The sequence below is a fragment of the Jaculus jaculus genome, chromosome 4 (genome assembly GCF_020740685.1).
Source record: "Jaculus jaculus isolate mJacJac1 chromosome 4, mJacJac1.mat.Y.cur, whole genome shotgun sequence".
Lineage (NCBI taxonomy): Eukaryota > Metazoa > Chordata > Mammalia > Rodentia > Dipodidae > Jaculus > Jaculus jaculus.
The window spans coordinates 76988394-77012493 of NC_059105.1; the positions used below are offsets into that span (position 1 = coordinate 76988394).

At 36.1% G+C, this 24100-nt stretch overlaps 1 protein-coding gene and 1 pseudogene across 5 annotated transcripts in view; both read left to right on the top strand.

Moving 5' to 3' along the window:
- Window positions 1-24100, top strand: part of Kcnh7 (potassium voltage-gated channel subfamily H member 7) — a 461887-nt gene that overhangs the window by 205716 nt on the left and 232071 nt on the right. The gene's annotated exons all lie outside the window — the stretch shown is intronic.
- The window catches only part of LOC105945115, a 90706-nt pseudogene that overhangs the window by 846 nt on the left and 65760 nt on the right, over window positions 1-24100 (top strand).

Below are 24100 nucleotides of genomic sequence, written 5' to 3' on the forward strand. Positions count from 1 at the left end.
GCCATGGAAGATGAAGTGAATTTTTGTGGTACTTTGCAAACTGATGAACATAATTACTCTTACTAAATGAGGTAAATGGAAAGTGCTCACAGTAGCATATTTTGTAGCTCTTTTTGTTACACATTATTTCCTGAAACCTTTCGGGTTTGTGTATGAAGCTCCAAGAATATGACCTCTTTACTCTTTCTTTTTTTTTTCTTAATTTATTTATTTGAGAGCGACAGACACAGAGAGAAAGACAGATAGAGGGAGAGAGAGAGAATGGGCGCGCCAGGGCTTCCAGCCTCTGCAAACGAACTCCAGACGCGTGCGCCCCCTTGTGCATCTGACTAACGTGGGACCTGGGGAACCGAGCCTCGAACCGGGGTCCTTAGGCTTCACAGGCAAGCTCTTAACCACTAAGCCATCTCTCCAGCCCAACTCTTTCTTTTTGTAAAAAAATTAATAATAATTTTTTGAAGCATGGGCTGGGTCTATCACAAGCAGACCTGCAACACATTCTCTAGCACAGGCAGGCCACATATCCAAGCCTGTCCTCAGACCTCAGCTTCTTCTAGAGTGCTGATATTCAGGCATGATCCAACATACCCTACTCTGAATGGGAGGTTTGTTTGTTTGCTTGTTGGTTTTGTATGAGAGAGCAACAGGATTTTCCAACAGCTTCCTTAAGTGAATAATTTCAAATATTTAATAACTGGACTATTTGGCTGATAATTTCATCCATTTTATTTGTGCAAAATAAACAGGAAGAATTCTAGGCCAAGACTTCCTTTTTCCTTATGTACCAAAGATAAACAGGACATGAATAGATTATCCTAGATGCATTTATTATCTAAAAGGAATTAACAGAAATTATGATTCAATATGTGCTACAGTTGGCAGCTCCTGGCCTGTGTGGGTGGGTATGAAATCAGAACTTAAGTTTGCAAAATGAGAATCAAAATTTTGAACTAAGCTTGGATTCACAGGGCAATAGATCCTTCACAACAACTTTGATGAAACTGAAATAAGAAGAAATTATATCACTGGGACCAAGAAAGATCATATAGAGAGAATAGCCAAAATTTGGTAACCTTTTGAGAACATATCATTATCAATATTATTTGGTATTATTCCTGAGAGGTTACTTCATTACATTTGTCTGCTACAAGACTTTTAAGAAATTTAATGAAAGAAAGTTTCTGAACTACATTTATACTCTAATACACTTGCTCACATCCTGGCATGGATTTAGAGTGCATTAAATATTCGCTGAGGAAACAAAATCATAAGGTAGCTGCAGAATGTGACCTCTAGGTGGGATGTAAGTCAGCACTGTTCAATAGAAGCCGCTGCAGTGATGGACCATTTCGGCATTGTCCTTGTGGTAACAGATAGCTGCATGTAACTATTAAGCACTTGAAATACAGCTAGTAAAATTACAGAATGGCTTTACCAATTTATTTAATCTTAGTTAATGTCAGTGCAACCTCAAGTAGTTGCATGTTGGGCAGCATGGTGTTCACTTCATAGTAGGTGACAAGAACTGAAGGGGATAGTTTTTAACTGACCACTTTAACAATATTTGACTATACCCTAGCTCTTCTGATAATTTATCTTATTTATGAATTAATAAATGCAGAAGGAAGAAAATGTTGTATTTCAGATTAGTGAAACATGATATCTTACTCTTGTTAACTTTCAATATGGAAACATCACTAATTCATACGATAATCACTGGCACAATGCTTAAATGCAACTGAGCATCATGAAGCTCTTTGCACACGGACATGTTGCAGATCTGGTGTGACAGGGACTTGCAGCAAAACTGTGAATATGTTCCTTCTGAGTCAGTAACTCAGTACATTCCCTGTCAATGAAGAATTAATGTCTAAGGTTAACTGTACATCATTTTTAGGCCTTGTTTCAATGGTCAATACACAAAATATTATGTTATATTTATGCTAAATAGTAGCTAGTAAGAGTGTTATTGTTATAAGGACGAGACACAGTCCTGGATACTGTAAAGATCCTGAATGATTAAATAAAAGAAAGGCATACTATCCTTGCTACATAACTTTATGGATTATAAATTTCTATTTATAATACATATTTGTAAATATGTATGTTTTGGAATCTCATAGATCTCTCCAATCAACAGCTCAATGTGGGTAATAACTCATTTGTGGTACTGAAATTTACCAACCAGGGCCAATATTTTAGGGTGAGACTTCAGCCCAACCTCTCCAGGACTGACCCTACAAGATGATCCCTCCATGCTCCTATTCAGGGTGGCATTTTGGATATGACAGTAATACAAGCTGGTCCAGTTTAGGTCCCACAGATGAGGGGACCATGTTGCATTTGCCTTTATGTTCTCATGTGAGTTCACTTACTATGATCTGTTCCAAGTCTGTCCACTTTCCCATAAATTTCATTACATCATTTTTCCTTACTTCAGAGTAGAAGACCATTGTGCATATGTACCACATCTTCATTATCCATTCATCAGATGATGGACATCTGAGTTAATTCCAATTCTTACTTAATGTGACTGAGCATCTATAAACATGGATGAGAAAATATCTCTATAGTGAAGTGCGAAGCCTTTAGGGTAAAGCCCACTAGAGGAATGGCCAGATCAGTTGGTAGTTATATTTTCATCTTTTTCAGGAGTCGTGATATTGACTTCCACAGTGGTTGTACAAAGTTTGCACTCCCACAAGCAGTGCATGAGGGTTCTTCTTTCCCCACATTCTCACCAACATTTACTGCCACTGCTATTATAGGTGATATTATCTTCACATTAAAATTCCTGTCTGGTTGTTCTAGCCTTTTTATTTAACTAATTAATTAATTTATTTATTTATTTATTTATTTATTTATTTATTTATTTTTTGGTTTTTCAAGGTGGGTTCTCACTCTGGTCCAGGCTGACCTGGAATTAACTCTCTCATCTCAGGGTGGCCTTGAACTCATGACAATCCTCTGACCTCTGCCTCCCGAGTGCTGGGATTAAAGGCATGCACCACCATGCCCAGCTTGTTCTAGCTTTATAGAAACACTAGTCTTTGGTTTGGTGAAACTGTTATCACGCAGAATTATTCTGATACATATACATATATTTATTTTTTTAAAAAATTAAGGTCATTAAGGTCATTTTCACCACATAAAAATAAAACTCTATGACCATTTGTCATCAATGCAATATACAATACATAGAATACCAAATGCAGCATTGAAATGATGCTATTTATAAAGGTAATTAATTAATTAAAAATAGTATCTATGTGCCCACAGAGAAATACTAATCATTCATAAAAGGAAATTATTCTGGGCTGGAGAGATGGCTTAGCGGTTAAGCGCTTGCCTGTGAAGCCTAACGACCCTGGTTCGAGGCTCGATTCCCCAGGATCCACGTTAGCCAGATGCACAAAGGGGCACCTGCATCTGAAATTCATCTGCAGTGGTTGGAAGCCCTGGCATGCCCATTCTCTCTCTCTCTCTTTCTCTCTCTCTCTCTCTCTCTCTATCTCTCTCTTTCTCTGTCTGTTGCTCTCAAATAAATAAATAAAAATAAACCAAAAAAGGAAATTATTCTGTTATTTGCAATTCCATGACAGAGTGAGAACATTCTCTATCGTTCATCCCCCAACAGATGCCACCTCTTCCAATTTGCAGTCTTCCAGAAACCCCTTATCTATTTTCTGTTTCTCCTTGACTAAAGTGAGCACAACTTTAATTCTTTCAATCTAAATGTAATCCTCTGTCACTTAACTAACTTCTCCCTTTCCATCTCTCCTTTAACCATTCACTTTTCTCTACTCTCTATGTATGTGCCATTAGATAAACGTTTCTAGATTCCACGTGAGTGAGCTCATGTACCACTTGTCTTTTGGAAGCTGTCTTATTTCACACAATACATTAAATTTTATTTCTCTTATCATATGTCATTGATGGGCTGGAGAGATTGTTTAGCAGTTAAGCGCTTGCCTGTGAAGCCTAACGACCCCAGTTCGAGGCTTGATTCCCCAGGACCCATGTTAGCCAGATGCACAAGGGGCCACACATATCTGGAGTTTGTTTGCAGTGGCTGGAGGCCCTGGGGCGCCCATTCTCTCTCTCTCTCTCTCTTTCTATCACTCTCAAATAAATAAATAAAAATTATTTTAATATTAAAAATTGTTATTGACATGATTTCTAATCCACTGCCAATTTTTCCACTCTTTGTCTTCAAATTACTTCCTGCCAGTGAGCCGCTAATTTCAGTCTTTCTGTGATGTACTGTAATGTAGTGTTTAGTTCCTTTGTTTTTTTTCACAGTGAAGTTTCAGACTCATTAGGGTGTTGCAACTACATATAACAACTCATATGAAGTTGAAATAGATTCACCCTATCCTACCAATTTAAAAATATGCATGTTTGCTTTGATAGAACTTTATAGTAAACAATACCTTAAAGAACATCTTAAAGTAAACAGAGAGCTAGCCACCATATCACACTCTGAATGAATAAGTAACTATGCACAAAAAAGTTAGATAATGATAATAATAAGGAATTGGTTACCCACCAACTCTGGACACCACCTTTGCACAGGTGTGTAATTCTTTTCAGACTGGTTGCATTTAAATATCGGTGTCCCCTTCTTTCTTACTACATTCTTGGTCATTTTTTTTTCCACAGAAGCTCATATAGCACTTTCTAGCACTCTATGGGAAGACCATCTGGGAACTGACTTCCGGATTCCAGCCAGATCTCTCCCTGTTCTGTGCTGGCTGCATGTGATGTCTTCAGCAGTAGGGTCTTTCCTTTTACCTCAGGCAGGTAATCAATTGCTTTGACAGTAGCCTGTCTTGTTTTGGAGACCTCATAGGTCTCTTCTCTCAACAGCTCAATGTAGGTAGGAACAGATTTCTGGTACTGGGAATTACAGACCAGAACCAAATGTTTTAAGGTTAGACTTCATCCCATCCTTTCCAGGGTCCTTCTTTTTGTTTTATTATTAGTTATGGCTATACTCAGTATGTAAATAGCACATATTGGTACCATCCTTACCCTCATCCCTGCCCCTTCACAGGGACCCTACTCACTGGGGATGCCAGTTATCCCCATGGGAATTGTGGGTTGTGCATTGTGGGAGCAGTCTGGGGCCCTTTTTATTTAATGATCCCTCCATGCTTCAATTGAAGGTTATGCCTTTTAGTCTACTATCTATGAGAAAAAGTATCCATGGTCCAAATTTATTTTGGATGTAGTTTTTTGTGTATCTCCTTCCAATCTCACATTCCTATTCGCCCACCTCCAGTCATTTCATTGCTATTATCTGGCCTTTGTGTTGTCTGTCAAGTATGCCAGTAATGCAGGCTGTTCCAGGTTAGGAGCCACAGATGATGGAGAACATGTGGTGTTTGTCTTTCTGTGCTTGAATGAGTTTGCTATGTATGATTTGTTCCAAGTCCGTCCATTTTCCTACAAATTTTATTATATCAGTTTTTTTCTTACTGTTGAGTAGAATTCCAATGTGCAAATGTGCTAAATATTCATTATCCATTCATCCAATGATGGGCACCTGGGTTGATTCCAGTTCTTAGCTATAATGAATTCAACAGCTTTATACATGGTTGAGCAAGTATCTCTGCAGTGAAGAATGGAGCTGTTAGGTTAAATGCCCAGTAGAGGAGTGGCTGGACAGTTGGCAGCTCTATTTACATCTTTTTAAAGAGTATATTGATTTCCATAGTGTTGTACAAATATATATTACCACTCTCAGTGAATGAGGGATCCTCTTTCCCTACATCCTGGACAACATTTATTGGCATTTGATGTGTTAATACTTGCCATCTTGACTGGAGTAAGGTGGAATCTCATAGTTGTTCTAATTTGATTTTTCCTGATGGTTAAGGATGTTGAACATTTCCTTAAGTGAATATTAACCATGTGTATTCAGACCCTGAGGATACAAAACACATAACATAGCAGAAATCCAGACATTCCAGAGAGCTCAACAACACTAAAGTATATTTAAAGCACACCCACCTCAGTTCAAGGAATTTTGTGCAAGAAGAGGTGGTAAGAGCCACAGGTTGGGAGGGCACTAAAGAGGCATTGCTAACTCCCCCACCCCACACACACACAATGACTAACTGCTGCTCTTACAACTCATAACCTGCAACCTTTGGAAATACCAGCAATCCCACTGAGGAGGGCCCTCAGCTGCATGGGGACAGGGAGGAGGGAAAGGATAATACCAACATATGAAATATCCATACAAAGCATATACTTAATTAAAAATTAATTAATTAAAAAATTAAAAAAAGAATAACAGGAATTTATTTCAACTTTGTTCTCTTAAGATTTAGATATTCCATTCCATTTAAAAACAAAATGCAGATAAAACTTTTCTTCAAATTTTTGAAAAAAAATCTATTTTATTTTGGTGATTTTAGTAAACTGGTTTCTAAAATAGGCATTCCATATATTAATCATTCCTGACATATAATTATTCTGAGTAGATGTGTTTTAACAGATGTCTTGAAATACAAGAGAAAAAGTAAAGAACTCTCCATATGCAGAAGTGCAGAATCTGCACCTAGAGAGCTCTACTATGATAGGTGTGTGTGAGGTCAAGGAACAAGCTATTGATCTCATGTGCTCCCACAAAATGACAGTGATGTAGAAACCTACCACACCCCAGGAGGTTGCAACCTACAACTTTTGCCTGCCTAAAGTCAAGTTTTTAGAGATAAATAATAGTCCGGAACAAATCTACTCAGTTTTCTAGCCTGGCATCCTGGAAGGCCTGGTATGAACCTCACTGTGGGCGTGTCCAACTGCAGCTTACACTATGATGGAGACAGCCTCCTTGACTGGGTAGAGAATGGCATGTGTTTGCAAAGGTCCTGAGGAAAGCAGGCCTCTTCTGAGCCACTACAGCTATGCCAAAATCCTCTCCCCTTGCTCAGGTGAGAGCTCAGAGACTCAGACCAAAATCCAACAGAGAGTTGCCTATATATTCCTAGCTCAGCTTGGATTAACACTTTAGGCCCTTGACTCCTGATCAGAGACATCTAGTTTCAGAGACCATTTTCTCATAGATGTAATTTCCCCCAGCTGATATTTTCGAACACACTTAGGAACTATTCCGGAACTAATATTTCCATTTTATATTTAATTTCCTTTACTCTGAAATTTAATAACCTTTCTAAAAGATAGTCTGTTTTCAGCGCATTCACTGATTAATTGTCATAATCTCCTGATCAAGACAACTATGTTTGAAAGGCAATTCCTAATTGCAGAGGCAATGTCTTCATCTTTACCCAGGGTGAGTTTGTCTTCATCTTTATAGAGAGTAAAGTTGCATTTTCCTCATTTTTTCTATCTGTGCTCTCTTATGTGCTTTTTCACTACTCTTTTGAATTCCTCTGTTTGCCCCATTTCTCAGCTGTAGCTGTTCCTGAAGGTCATATCCTCAGCACACTTCTGTTCTCTAACTGTATATTTTACCAGATAATCTCCCCAGGGACAGCATAATAAGTGTAAGTCCCAGAATTGCATTTTAAAACTTTCACTCCTCCCAGCTGTAAATCTATATATACTATGGACATTACTTGCCAATGTACACATTGTTTCCCATAAAGGCTTCAAATGAATGTCTGTAAAACTTAAATCGTATCTAAAATTCTACTATCACCTTGAGTTAATTTGATATCTATGATAATCACCTTTTGCCGAAGCTGGTAAAACATAGATAAACCCTTGAGGCCAAAGCAGAAGGATTGCTGGGAACTCCAGTCCAGCCTGGCCATATACGGAGATCACACCTCAAAACCTTAATAATTCCTTATTTTATCCAGTAAATAATTCTTATCCAACATTCTCCTTCTTTCTAGGCTCTTACTTGGCCTTTTGGGGGTAAATACACATTCCAACATCTTTGTCATCATTCTTTACATAAAGAAATAGTATCCTGCTAAATGTTTAATGATAAGAATATGAAAAATGTGCTGTAGCTTTTCCCACTATGATCAGTTTTAAACTATCCTCATAACTGCACTGCATACAGTGTCTGAGAAAAGTTGTGCAAATCCCTTCTGGGGAGCTTGTGTGTGCAAAGGGACTTTAAAGTGGTCCTCACTCACTGCTTTGAGCTAGCCATCCTCTTCTTCCTGAATCAGAAATGATTCTAAACCTCTCCAGAACTTAAAGTTGGTACATCGAGGGGAGTTGGATGGAAATAGAGTCTAGTCACCAACCAGAACTGAGAAATTGTTAGTTGGTTAATGCTGTGCTGTCCTCACCCAAGGCAGTATTGGCCAATGGCTACTCACAGGCACCAGCTCTGTGAGTGTGTCTCTTGGTTTTCACAAGAATGAACACTCAAGTGTAGTCTCTTGTGTTCTTGATCCAGTGGACATGAAACCACTTGGAGACACCTGGAAAAGCCATACATGGGACTATTTTCCTATTCAGCCCATGACGGAGAATACTCATATCTCTTCTGCCCACCCCACATTACCACATTGTCACCCAGTTCCTGGCTATTGAAGAAATTCAAGTGTGAGTATACTACTATGATAACAGAGAGATGTTATTGATTTTTGTTTTGTCCCAACTCTCCATATACATTACTAGATTCCAGCTGCCTGCATTCCTTACGCTCAGAATGATGATAAACTTATGTGCGCCCCCATGTGTGAAACAAGATGAAGTGCATCCTGGTCTCACGTTGAGAAGTATCTGTAGTTTGCTCTCAGAAAATCCCATAGGAATAAAGATAGTTCATACATAGATATGAGCACTAATTACAAAGCAGAAGGAGGACAGAGATCTTTTTCTAGTTTTATGCATTTTTAATTGTAAGTTAAATGGGATACCAACTGAAATAAAACAATGCATTTTCTTTTTCTTTTCTTTTTTTTTTTAAATTTTATTTATTTATTTGACAGCGACAGACACAGAGAGAAAGAAAGATTGAGGGAGAGAGAGAATGGGCGCGCCAGGGCTTCCAGCCTCTGCAAACGAACTCCAGACGCGTGCGCCCTCTTGTGCATCTGGCTAACGTGGGACCTAGGGAACCGAGCCTCGAACCGGGGTCCTTAGGCTTCACAGACAAGCACTTAACCGCTAAGCCATCTCTCCAGCCCTGCATTTTCTTAAATCAGTATACTTACAAAAAATTCTACCTGCCTATATATGTAAAAATCTATGTATAGATGGATAAATATCAACATCTTATTGGAATTCCTAACACACACACACACACACACACACACACTCATGCACATGAACACATATGTACATGCATGCATATAGTGGCCAACCATGGACTACTCTAACAATGTTGGTATCAGAATCTGGAAGAAACCAGAAAATGCATTTTTTAAATTTTCTTTTTATTTGAGAGTGACAGAGAGAGAAGAGGCAGAAAGTGAGAAAGAGAAAGAGAGAGAGAGAGAGAGAGAGAGAGAGAGAGAGAGAGAGAGAGAGAGAGAATGGGTATGCCAGGGTCTCCAGCCACTGCAAAGGAACTCCAGACGCATGCGCCATCTTGTGCATCTGGCTTATGTGGGTCCTGGGGAATTGAGCCTCAAACTGGGGTCCTTAGGCTTCACAGACAAGCGCTTAACCACTAAGTTACCTCTCCAGCCCAAGCAAATGCATTTTGTGATGTTCTTACATCTTAGACAAATTAAATCTTCTGTGAAGACTGCTTCTGCAAAAAGATGAGAGAATCAACATTGATTCCCCTGTTGTAACGCATGTGGCAAAGGAGTGCTTCCTAATATGATGTCAGAATTTCCTGACTAAGTAACAAATACTTTTATCTGTCTTTCATTCCAAAAACTCCCTCTGCTATGTAGGAGCTACTAGCATTATGGTTTTAAAATCTCCTCTTTGACAGACAAAGAAAATAGATTAACTCTTGGGGATGTACAAAAATAGCTCCACATAGTCACTTGTCTATCAGCTGATTTCCCTGCTACTTTATATTGTATTATGTTTCAAAATAATAAACTTTAATATTTCCACCTGGTGTTACACCAACTAAATTATTCTAATTTCTGTACATTACAAAGATCTTTAAGGTCATTCTGAGAGTGAGTATATTTGAACTTGTTCAGACAATTATGTATCCTATTCCTAATGATGATGCTATCCTATAGTTCAAACCAGCTCAGATACTGTGAATGGATTCTTTGCAAGGCACCCAATCTCACTGAGATTTAGTTATTTTACTATATCTGAACATTCCAATCACTTATGTTATTTAGTTTAATAGTCATTGAATGTGCAATCACAAAAAGCCACTCAATCTAGTGTACATTCAGAATTATGGTTTTCTGTCTTGAGAAATAATACCAAATAGATGCATTTCCCAGTTTAAATGTTTCATGCTTTTAGCACCATATAATTTTATTAGAAATATGTTTTATAAATATTATCACATGTAATGTTTACATAAGTTAGTTTAAATGTTTCATGCTTTTAGCACCATATAATTTTATTAGAAATATGTTTTATAAATATTATCACATGTAATGTTTACATAAGTTTTTGCCAAAATTTCTATAGGCATTCATCATCTCTAAGTACTTATTATCTTGATTAACAAATGGCATATTTTTATTAACATTTTTGCTGAGCCATTTTTCATACAACTACAGTTTTGTATCTGAGAATATAACTGAAAGTGTATATGAAAATGTGTATATTTATTGAAGATTGAACTAAATAATCATGTACTCATATAAACATATTGCTCCCACATTCACAGCAGTCCAGTTAATAACAGCTACATGAAAAGTCTAACCACTCCATTTGATCCATTGAAAAAGGCATCAAGAACGTGCAGCCAAACTTCCTTACAGGTCTTCTTCCCAGGTGGCCAGAACTACATTTACCTTGCTCATGACTCAAATTCATTTCTTTTTATTTCTACTTCTCTTCTACTTTTATTGTTAATTATTTTTATAGTTTTTTTTCTTTTCCCAGCAGAAATTATTTAAAGTAATTATCAAGCCTGTAGTTCTTTCTGACTTTTTCTAAATACATTATAAAATACTAAAAAGCTGTACAACAGAGCTATGTGGGATGTGGCAGAGTTTTAAATACACTTTCATGAATATTTGTTATAAGTTACCCAAGTTTATCAGGTTATTCTTATAATAACTGAAAAGCATATTTCATTTAAGAGGGCTGGGTATGCTGCCTGGGTCCTGATTGTTCATAAGGCAGTGAAATGGTCAGCTTCAGGCAGCTATAATGAACTTCCAAACTAGCCACAAGTTATCAGAAGAAGGAAATTTATTTACAGCTTATGGATCCAAGGGAAGTTCAATAATGGCAGAAGAAGCTGGCCTGCTTTCACAGGTCCAAACAGAGAGAGAAATATCACAAACCAAAACCCAAAAGCCACACCACCAGCACATGTAAGCACACTTCAGGAAGAACTCAGGTGCTTAGCCTATCTTTAGACTGGAATTCTAAATCCATCCCCACACCTTACGGCTGTACTCTAGGATCCATTCATAGTGACACCTCTCCTCAAGCCAGGTGGCTGCAGATCTAAATTACAAAGTTTATTAAAATCCTGAATATGGGCTGGAGAGATGGCTTAGCGGTTAAGCGCTTGCCTGTGAAGCCTAAGGACTCCGGTTCGAGGCTCGGTTCCCCAGGTCCCACATTAGCCAGATGCACAAGGGGGCGCACACGTCTGGAGTTCGTTTGCAGAGGCTGGAAGCCCTGGCGCGCCCATTCTCTCTCTCTCCCTCTATCTGTCTTTCTCTCTGTGTCTGTCACTCTCAAATAAATAAATAAATAAATAATTCCTGAATATTTTGGAGGCCTTCCATTCAAACTATCACAGGCAAATATACCTGTACTTTTTATTTTATGTTAGTGTATAATAATTATACATATAATGGATGGTTGTATATGATGTATTTTGATCTTATTCTCTCCTTGTTAGCATCTCTCATCCTCTTATTATTCTAGCTGATACATTTTTTATTCCTAGCTAGTCAATCTTCTACTTTGACGGGTACTTTTTTTTTTTTAATTATTTATTTATTTATTTGAGAGCGACAGACACAGAGAGAAAGACAGATAGAGGGAGAGAGAGAGAATGGGCGCGCCCAGGCTTCCAGCCTCTGCAAACGAACTCCAGACGTGTGCGCCCCCTTGTGCATCTGGCTAACGTGGGACCTGGGGAACCGAGCCTCGAACCGGGGTCCTTAGGCTTCACAGGCAAGCGCTTAACCGCTAAGCCATCTCTCCAGCCCTTGACGTGTACTTTTAACCTGTTTTTATTTGTTTCTTTTGTAACCTAATGCATTTAATTTAGATGCTTAAAAGAGCATGGACAACTTACCAGTGGATATGATACTCAAGAAAATGACACTTCATCAGCAGCCATTGGCTGCCCAGAGATGTTCAGAGAGGGTTGGAACCACACAAGTCCCTCATCCTAGCAACCGTTAACTATGTATATTCCTCAGTAAAGGGTCAGGCCTTGTGAGCCCCTCACCTTACCATGAAGGGATATTGTTGGGTCCCGTGGTGTGGCCTCTTTCAAGTTGCAAGCATGCAATGACCATGCCATGCTCTCAAGATGGTTTTCCACAACACCCCACCATAACTACAGTTTTTACCTTCTTTCCATCACCTTTTCTGTGATGTCCCTTCAGCATTGAAGGCAGTGATACCAATGTCCCACTCACAGTCTCTTGTCCACACTATCATAGGTGGTAAGCCTTTATATTATGCATTGACTCCTACAGAAAGAAGTTTCTCTGACCAAAATTGTCATCAATAGTAATCAGTGGGCATAAAGAAACCTGACAGGCACCTCAGGTCCATTTAGCAAAGCAACAGCACTAGTTTCCACACTAAGGCCTATGCTCTTCCATCAACCCTGGCCACAGAGGTTTGGCCAGGTTTATAGTACCTGATTTGAATTGACTTGTGCATAGGCTGGCCTCAAATACCATCAGAAAATAGTTGGTTACCCACATAAAGTCATGCCACTATTAGGACAGTTTGCACATCTTGCCTGGCAGATCAGTATTGGAGAGTTTACCTATAAATCACAATGTCTCCCATTAATGACTTCACTCCCCATTGTCTCCAATTTATTAAATTATACAGTAATATAGGCAACATACATTAAAGACTTGATAACCAGGAGAAGATCTATATGCTATACACTCACTGACTCATTTAATACTTATAGCCACTCCATGATGCAGGAACTTTTTTTGTCCTTTTATGTATGTAAGAAAATGGATGAAGGAGCCATATAGGGTTAAATAAATTACCCAGGTCATAGGATTAATGAGCAAAAGAGCCAGGATCAGAATTGAAGGATTTAAACTATATCTGCACATTAAATGCCATTCTACTGAAAGCTATCTGAAATTTCTTTTGATAGGATTAAAGTAATGATTATGCTATGAAAAGTGAATCAGAGAATGTTAGGAGATAAGACTTAGAAATTAGTTTGTGATGTAGATACCAAGGCTGTCACAGTAGTTAAAAATAATTACAATTCTTATTCTATGAATATTCCATGACAGAAAAATCAAGAAAGTACATTATAAAACTCAAATAAATAAAGGTCTAATCTAATTATGTAATGTAATCTAGGAAATTTAAAATGAGAATTCATAAATAAAAGGAAGCCACTGACTAGGAAGCATGACAGAGCTAGTTTTACATGACTTCTAGGCATTATTGGAGGCCATTTATCAAGTGGGAAACAAAATTATATTGATTGCAGGTAGAATCTTGGTTTATCTGATCCTATGGCCCCTACCTTTTTAGTAAATAATACTACATATAAAATTTCTTAAACTATTGAACCAATAGTAATTGTATTGGCTGATATATGTATCGTGTGTACTTAACATCTACTAAAATATTATGATTTTTGGTTAATTTAATATTTATTACAACTTTGTAATATAGTATTATCCTCTCTGACACAAATCCAAAGAAATTATGTAACTTACACAAGCTGACATTCCTGATTCAAAGAACTGGGCCTTAAGCTCAAGTACTCTAGTCCTGAAATCCATATTCATAATGTCTTCACTCAGCCACAATAAGTGGACCCCATAATTATATAAGCATATTGCCATGTAGGCCACAATATTAATAAGCTACATATAGCCAACAGTTCTGTAGCAAACTGGTTTTGGATAAATTATCAAAAGATTTTAGAAAAAATGTACAATAGAAATGTTACCCATATGTAAACTGTTATCACTGTATTAAACTGCATGAAAATGCTAGTGTTAAAACATTTTAGTCTTACAAAATAACAAGAGATGGGTTATAATCTGTAATATCATTGGGCAAGTAGTTAAGTGAAATGCATACATTTTAGAACACTCTGGTTTAATAAAACTGTGAGTGATGAACAAGTTTTTGCTTCCAAGGGAGACAATACATGTGGAAAGATATTTCCAACTTTTGTTGGGAAATGCTGTGGAAAACTCTCATGCCTTTGTGCAAATAATTGCTTATTAACAATAGAACATAAGGCTAAGTAATCTGTATGCTTTTAACCCATTTTTCAGCTAATATAATGTGAAGGATGCTTTCAGCATAAAATCTTCATCTACATGCATTGTGTTCTGTTCATCTTGGCCATAGCAATTTAAGAAATTCTCTGAAGTAGAAACTTACCTACACTCATTCGTCTTTAAACTGCTGATTTTACAATAAGAGTATGAAATACTCTTCTACTGCCTATTCATCTTGGCATAATTGAACAACTAATATCAGTAAAACAAAATCTGAGAGACAAAGCCTGGACTCAAGGCACATATTCCATACTGAATTCTCATTATTTATTTCCAATTCACATCACTGAAATATCTTGATTCGCTGGGTACTGGCAATTAGGATTTTATTATTAGAGGACCCACTGCCAAATTCTATGATCAATTATAATTAGTAGTACCTACATAAATGTAAATTTGAGATTTGCTCCACTGTACTCCAGGCATTGAAGGGAAACATTTGAGACACGGAAAAATAAATTCAGTTCTTCTTTCACTGTATCTTCCAAAATAATATAGATACTAAGAAAGCTTTGATACAAACTAATTAACTATAACTCTTCTGTATTAAAAATTAATTCAGATTAATTTGACACCTGTAAAACTATGAGGATGTGTGTAATAAAACTTGACATCAATTTCTGATAAAGTAATGAGCCCAAGGGCTGTTAGATTCAAAGAAACCATAGTGTTTTGTACATTTACACATAACCTATTGGGTAATACCCATTCTCTGTTCCCTTGTTGCTGTATAAAGTCTCTTGTGCAGATTTGATCCTGACCCAGTTTTGATCCTCCTGCCTGTAATGTTTTATGTGAATGTATTGCTGTTCACTCACCAGCAAGGCACAATGCCTAGGAGCCATCCACAAAGGAGTATTGTGTATTTGATAACTATGCATAATAATGGCAGTTAATTCTTTAAGAGTTTAATTTAAGCCTTTCTGCAGTTTCTAAAGTAAGAGCGACAATGAATAGAACAGAATGTTCTCATTTGGTAGAAATAGAATAGCAAACTATATATCAAGAGAGAAATTAGACTGAACAGTCTTTAAAAAGACACATGAGAAGTGGCAAAAATACCCTCTAATAGCTATTTCATATTTCAGTATTTTGGTTCATTTTCTCATAAAAGAAATATTTGCACTATGCACATAACTAATGATGATAAGAGAATAAAACATAATGATACTTTAAATATGTAACCAAATGATTTCAATTTGCTAAAACAAATGTTAATGATTGCCTTGCATATTACACAGTTAATTTTTTACTATAAAAAATTTTACATAACATCTCGGCCATTACAAAATACATAACTAGTTAAGAGTACTTAAAACTTTCAATTTTACAATTCATATACACATTGCTTTAGAGTAGGGGCTAATGATAAAATTATTGAATACTTTTGAAATTTATAACTAAAAGTATATGTAGACAACAGTCCTATGTGGTGTCATGGTATATAATCAGTACTCAAAAAAAGATATTAAGCAAAAGTTACATTTAGCATCCTAGAGAAGCAGATGTGGTGTAACAGTCCCCGTTAAATAGTTCTAACACTCTTTTTGCCCACTATATTGGAACAAAAACAATCAAATTCATAAGTGTGCTCGAGAGAGGGGGAATTCTAGCTAATCAACTAGGTGGTGTACTTTGGCTCCACAGTAGAATAACTTTAATATTCCACATGTCAGGAGAAAACCTTATTCATTGCTCTGATTTTAAAGATACATTTACCCGGATACTGAGGCAATAAAGAGCAAGAAAACAAAAATATAAATACACTAATGAATTTTTTGTATAGAGACAATAAAATTCAAAATGAAAAATGTAGAGGTAATGAAGAAAAGTACTTATTCAGAAGAATATGTGCTATGGTCAAAGATGTGTGAGATGGAAAAGAGCATGGGAGAAGATAATATTTGGTGGCATTTAGAAATCAGGAGAAGAGGGTTAGGTCATATTTGTTTGGAAGTACCAAATGTCCTGCATTTCTAGAGTAGTCCCAGTACATGCCTTTTGTCTGAGAATAACAATAATAATAATGCTTTTCTCAAATGCGTCCTATGTCAAACCCTCTGATAAATTTATTCTTGGTCTTAGAAAATTTGTCTACATTGGTGTATCAAGAAATCATATGACAGAAGATCTGTGACAGGAAGATATGACTGGAGCCTGGAAAAATACATATATATTAAATATATTAATGAGCCATTGTAAAAATGTTCATCAAGCATCTCCTAAAACAGTTAATCTACTCCTTGAAATTTATGTCTCATTCATTTATGTAATAATGTGCCATAAGGCTGGATTGCATGTTGATTATTTTCTACACCTTCTCAGTGTACAAAAAAACGAGAGAACCAGAGGCAGTAAGCTAATTCTGTTACTGTGAGAAATTAAATTGTATCATCAATCCATTATTATCTGCAATCATAAGCTCATAAATTAGCACAGGTTGCAGATATAAAAGATTTAAATAATATTGCAATTTATAAAAGATTAGAGTGTTCAGTATAAATTAGTTTATTTTATTCTGACTGTACAAAAGTAGATGTAGTATTCATTTTAATCAAGGCCTTCAACAAAATCCAACATCCCTCCATAATTAATCAGTGCTTGATTTGTTTTTAACCTAGTAATCCTTTGAATGTATTGAAATTAAAAATCTACATAAGCAAGTATGTTTTAATATGTTAAAATACAGATTGTATAATAAGTTACTTTACTAAATGACACTGCAGGGTCTGTGCTGTGAGATTCAGTATCTGTGATTATGAAATTAGTATAGCTTTATATTTCCTAATGGTACTGGTAGGCATGCAGCACAGCTGGGTATTTCTCACTTTCACAACAAAAGAAGTATGAGACTAGGTATTGAATGAGATAGATAAATTTTTTAGTGGCAATAATGTATTGTTACATGGCGTTATAATCATTTTACTGTTACTGTGCAGTGTTTAGATAAAATGTATAGCCAATCTTTGTTCTTTCAATTCCATGCTTGTGAAGATGAAATAATATTATATACCTCTTTAATTAAACTTGGTTTGACCAGAAGCTTTACCATTTGTTTATTTCATTTTTAATTAAAAATAGCATAAATATTTTTAAAAGTTCCCTAAAATTTTAGCTTCTGATTATCTGAATAAAAATGAAGGCTGAAATCTTAAATATCCATCTCCATAATTTGTTAATGAGTTTTGAATAACACATGCAATTAGAAAAAAAAATTAGAAAAGGCATGCCAATTTGATGCAAATTTTCTTCTCACCTAAGATGTTAGGCTAGGCTGTGTTACTCCCTAAACTTGAGTTCTCTATACTTATTTGCTTCACTGGTTCCCAAAGCCTCCTCTCACCTACTTTAAAACCTGTCAAGATCCATGTCATGACAATATCTGTCGAACTTGAAGAATTCACTTAGAAGAGATAGAAATGCATGTGCTAGAGAGATGGCTTAGCAGGTAAGGTGCATGCCTGCAAAGCCCAAGGATTCATGTTCAATTCTCCAGGTCCCACAGAAGCCAGATGCACAAGGTAGCTCATGAGTCCGGAGTTTGTTTGCAGTGGCTACAGGCCCTGGTGCACCCATTCATTCTTTCTCTCTCCCCCATCCCTCTATCTCAAATAAATAAATAAAATAAATCTTTTAAATAAAATAAAGAAGAAGATATAGAAATACAGAGGGACAGGAAGGGTAGACATCCATGAACCAACTAAAAGTCAAGTGCCAGTCAGCATTACTGAAATCTCCTTTGTCAGAGAGCTTGAACAGTCTCCTAAAACCAAAGTGGCTTTTGCCATTCCACTTGGTTGGTCATCAGAACTAGACAGAAAATCCCTACTGCTAAAAGTCAACTCATACTTCAGTCATAGGAAGTAAAGAAAAAAGCTGCAACAGATTTGGAAGCTTACTCCCTACCATTTCACTGTCTTAATTCCAGAAGTGCTATACAAGCTGCTCCAAGGAAGAGACATTATCATTCTTTCCCAGATATAGACCCTATGTACTTCCCAACCAACCTGCAAGGCAAGATTTCTCCACTGGTACAATAGTGGCAGAAGTGTATGACAGTAACTAATTGCTCTCTGATTGGATTTGAGAACTGCAGTACAGGAGGTATACCTTGCCTGGTGTTGTAAACCTTACCAAAAGACTGTGGCTTGGAACCTTGACTCTATGAGGCTACCCAATACTTTGATTATGCTAATTTAACAGCATGTAAAACTACCTTGTAAATATCTATTTTTGTTTCTATGGATTGGTACTACTCTCAGCCTTGAATATGGAAGTTTTTATATACAAGTGCTAGAGATTATTACATGGATCCACAGACGACAAAGTTAACAAGAATAAGTGACTAATTTATCCTCAGCCTTATACATAACATCTAAGCCACACATTCAAAGGCTCTGGAAAGCTTGCAGAAGAGGAGATAGAAGCAAGGTAAGAGTAAGAAGATGAGAAGTGAAGATGATGACTTTCCTGTATATAAGCCTTTCAGTATCTCATCATAGGCAAGGGAGGGATCCTGGAGGCCCACATACCTTCCAAAGGAAATAGTGGAAACTGATGACTGCTGAGAGAGAAGTCATATGTTATGGTGGCATAGCCAGTGGAGGATTGCTTATTCTCCAGGTAATAACCTCCCACCCCTGCTTACCAAGTGATTCTAATATAAATCAACTGGTCAAAGAATAAAATTGACCCGACATGGATTTAAGGGAAAAGAACAAGGGTTAGTGGGAGAAGAAAGGGAAATAGAGAGGGCAAGTAGGGAATCAAAGTGCATTATATGCAGGCATGAAATTGTCAAGAAAATTTTTTCTTTAAGGATGGAGTAAAACACATAATAAATGCTGCAAATAGTTCTTGCAAAAAGAATTGGTCTTTGTAATTTTAAGCAAGCAAATAAGCAGGTTATTTATCTAGGTATAAAGTATCTAGCACAGATTATAATATAAGTAGATTATTTTTCTAAGCATAAAGTATCTCTAGCACAAATTGCATAGTTCTTTCCACATTCTAAATTTCTCCAATGCTAAAGAACCTCAGGACAGAGGCAACTTGAGTGAGTTCTCTAGAAGCTACTTTTATTGTTTTTTTCTTGTAATTTTATTTTAGTTATTTTATTTATGTATACTTTTATAAATGTTTATAATATATTTTAATCATAACCATTTCCCAGTACCTTCTCATGATCCCTTTTCCTATCACTCTCATGTTGAATCTTCTTCTAACCTTGGCATACTGAAGGTGAGGATAAGGCCAATGAGGAAACCCATATAAATAACTGGAGATCAGAAAAGTGATACAGAAAAATTCAGAGTGATTTTAAATGTTGTATAATCTGGCTGACTCATTTTACAGATGAGCAAACCAAGATGCCAAGAGATAAACATAATACTTCAGCCAAGTAACCCAGCTTTTCTTTTTGTAAAAAAAAAAATACATATATATAATTTGAGACACAAGGGTCAGATAGAGAGAATGAGCACACCAGGACCTCAAGCCACTGCAAATGAACTCCAGACACATGTTCCACCTTGTGCATCTGGATTATCTGGTTTCTGGAGAATCAAGCCTGGGTCCTTGGGCTTTGTAGAGAAGTGCCTTAACTGTTAAGCCATCTCTTCAGCCTTAACCCAGGGTTTCTAAAGTCTTGGTTACTGCTCTACTATACCAGCTATAAAGTATTGAGTATGAGTGTGTGTGTGTGTGTGTGTGTGTGTGTGTGTGTGTGTGTGTCCATTCCAAAAACTAAATATAAAAATGAGGAGGCTGGGCTGGAGAGATGGCTTAGCTGTTAAGCGCTTGCCTGTGAAGCCTAAGGACCCCGGTTCGAGGCTCGATTCCCCAGGACCCACGTTAGCCAGATGCACAAGGGGGCGCATGCATCTGGAATTTGTCTGCAATGGCTGGAAGCCCTGGCACGCCCATTCTCTCTCTCTCTCTCTCTCTCTCTCTACCTCTTTCTCTGTCTGTCGCTTTCAAATAAATAAATAAAAATAAACCAAAAAAAAATTTAAAAAAATGAGGAGGCATCCACTGTACTTTTAGATACCACAAAAATAGCATGTAAGAAATACGGGGCTATTCTCATAGATAGGAATTTTAAAAAATGGAGTTCCAGCTTAGCATCCATTTGGAAATAAACTAGACAAACTTAGGCAGTATTGAAGGACACAACATGCCTATTCAAGACTTCATACATGAGAATTGTTGGCATTCTAAAATGGATACTGACCTCTACTATTGCAACATTTAGGATGTGAGGGCATTTTAGAGAAGCATATTAGAGACCCATCTTAGCAATTTTTCTATTTGTGATTTAGTAACTTTTATTTAAGTGTGAAATAGGAAATCATTTTGTTGTAAATTACTTAAAAAGTAACTTGTAAGCAAAGAAAAGTTGTTCTTCTTGCCAGTGTCATTAAGCAAAGGACATTTATACACATTTGCATTTTCATTCATGATTATAATTGCATCCACAAACTGTCCCGCAGCTAGCAATTTCTGCTGATAAAACATTTTTAAAAGAAAAAATATAGTGAAGCTGGGGGTGAGTTTAATAACTTAATTGTTTTGCTACCAACAAATAAATAAAATGACTTGAAATTATTCTGCATGAAGAAACTGCTGCATAAGTGTTAAGTAATTATAATTAAAAGGAACAATAGATAATAGTTCTGTGGAGAATGTAACATAAGTCTTAAAGGAGGATTATGTCTTCACATTTCTACTTTACATTTGAGACCTTAATAAATTTTTTAAGTCTCAGGAGACTATAACAAATAATACGTGAGTCACCTTGACTACTGAGACAAATCCTACTTAGCTTTGTTCATTGAGTTAATTGAGCTATGTATTTTTAATGACATTTATTTCAAAAACAATTAGCTGTTATTTAAAAGTAGTATATTTGTAGATAATAAAGGAAGTACAGGATGAAAAAAATGAAAAATATAGACTTATACCAGTTTACAATTTAGAAAGAACAACAAATTTACATGCTTATCAGTTCCAGAAGTGTTATCTCTGATTGGCTGCAAGTTTCCTACATTTTTGTTGTGTATGAGTGTGACTCAGGGCTAAGGGCCTAATGATCAAAGCCACAGGTGACATCCTTATGCTAGCTTTATGTAGTAAGAATACAATTTGCAGTTTCCTGATTAGTGAAAAAAATTCTTCAAATATTCAATAAAATGAGAGATATCAATATAATATTTATATTTATGTGATTGTATATAAACCCTATTGTTACCATTTAAGCTCTCAATTAAATAAGTATTTGTAAATACATATTTTTGGTCAATTGTGGAAAAAAAGTCAAATATGCAAAACCATGAAATAAATATGGATGACCACACAGGATCCTATGAACAGCTGAGATGTAATAAAAGAACTATTCTTGCCAGATGCAGTGGCACACACTTTACATCCCAGCACTCAGGAGGCAGAGATAGGCAAATCACTGTGAGTTTGAGGCCAGCCTGAGACTACATAGCCTCATCCCCTTCTTTATTCTTTCCAGTTGCCATGCTTTAGAATTAATTTTCTCATTGAAGGTTATTGAAATGAATTCTTAGGAAGGGAGTGTTTTGTTTTGAGTAAATACTTTTGGAGTAAAGATTATCTATATTTTTCTTTCTGTCTTTTTAAAATCACACACTATGTTAGAGATAACCTTTCAGAATAGTAGCATGTATATTTTTCTATAATCACCTTCACCCTGGATGTGTGTTTGTTTGCTGTTTGCTTTGAACTGGACTCTCCCTGTGTAACCCAGGCTTCCCTGAAATTCATAATCCCCTTGCCATAGTCACTGGAGTGCTAGAATAACACAAGATAGCCACCAATTCCAGTTTACGTGCTGTTTTCATTTTTATCTAGTCAATTTGTTCTGTTCAACATCTTAACCTCCAAGATAATAGTTATCTATTGTTTTAGACTACCAGTGATTTGTGGAGATCACCTAAGTTTAGACAATTTTTGTTCCAATATATTTTGACCATACTCTTGGAGTAATATAAAAACATAGGAAAGAACAATGTATACACTTAATAGCAAGACATAATTTTGAAAAGCAGTTATAAAAAATGCCAAAGTTTTTAAATCAATTTAATTGAAAGCTGAAATAAGAATATAACAAAAGTATTCTATAATAATTTATTTCTTAGTAACAAAAAATGTTTATTGTGTGATTTTTTTTCATTCATAATGATTTATTGAAACAATTTTTACTTTTTTTGTTTTGTTTTGTTTTTTTGGTTTTTCAAGGTAGGGTCTCACTCTAGTTCAGGCTGACCTGGAATTCACTATGTTGTCTATGGGTGGCCTTGAACTCATGGTGATCCTCCTACCTCTGCCTCCCAAGTGCTAGGATTAAAGGCATGCACCACCATGACCAGCTCCAATTTTTACATATTTTAATTAAAATACATAATTTTTCTCTGATAAATTCTGTGACAATATTGTCTTTTCACATGCTGAAAAACATTCTTCTATCTTCATATTCCTGTTGGTGCTATATAGAAGGTCATAATCACTCTCTAATCTTGTGAAGAAAAGTTTTCTTTCTTCCTCAGACCACCATTAAAATAGTCCAATTGAATTTAGGCTTTGTAGTTTCCCTGAGACATAGTATGTTGGCTATAAATTCCATTTCATTTACTTGAGATTTATTAGCCTCTTCCAATGAATCTATTTTTCTTTTTTAAATTTTTTTATTAATTAGATTGTACTCAGTGAATACAGTCAATTTGGTACCATTATTAGGCTCATCCATGACCTACCCCTCCCCTTAGCCCCTCTTTGTTGAGGTATATGGGTCATGCATTCTGGAGTTAGCCCACAGTTATGGGTAGGATAAATGTCTCTGCATATCATGACCCAACATCTATTTTTCTATTTTAAAAAACCATATGTGGTTATTTTGTCACTTACCATTCTGATTACATTGAAAATTGTTCTCCAGAGTCATGTTGAGATACATATTAAATCTTTTCATTTTGTTTTCCAAATCTCTTTAACTACCATATATTTTACCATGTGCCTATACATTAAATTTGGAAAAAAAAAACTTATGATAGATATTATTTATTTGCTATGCTTTTAGCTGGAGCCTATTGTCTCCTGGTATTTCAGGTGTTCATTGGATTTTACATTTTATTTGTTATTAGCTTTTATTTCAACAAATATTTGTTGCAACCATGTCTATTTTTCAAAACAGAGTTTGCTTTTCCATTTTTCAGCTTGCTTTTCCTCATATATTACACACATACATATGTACTTTCAGTAAATAACATGAAGTTTGTAAGTCTGACAATATGCATTTTGTTGATTCTTCCATCTGTGTTTTGTGATCATAAGTTCAGAGTTCATGTTTGGCAGGACTTCATGCTTCAGAATCTTGAGAAGTCTCATCTCCTGCCAGGTGCTTCTGCACTGTGCAATCATGCCACACTATGTATGCACATCTGGGGGTCTCATAGTTCAACCAGAGATTGCAAATTTGAACTTTTAAACCACGTTGTATATGGTAATAACAT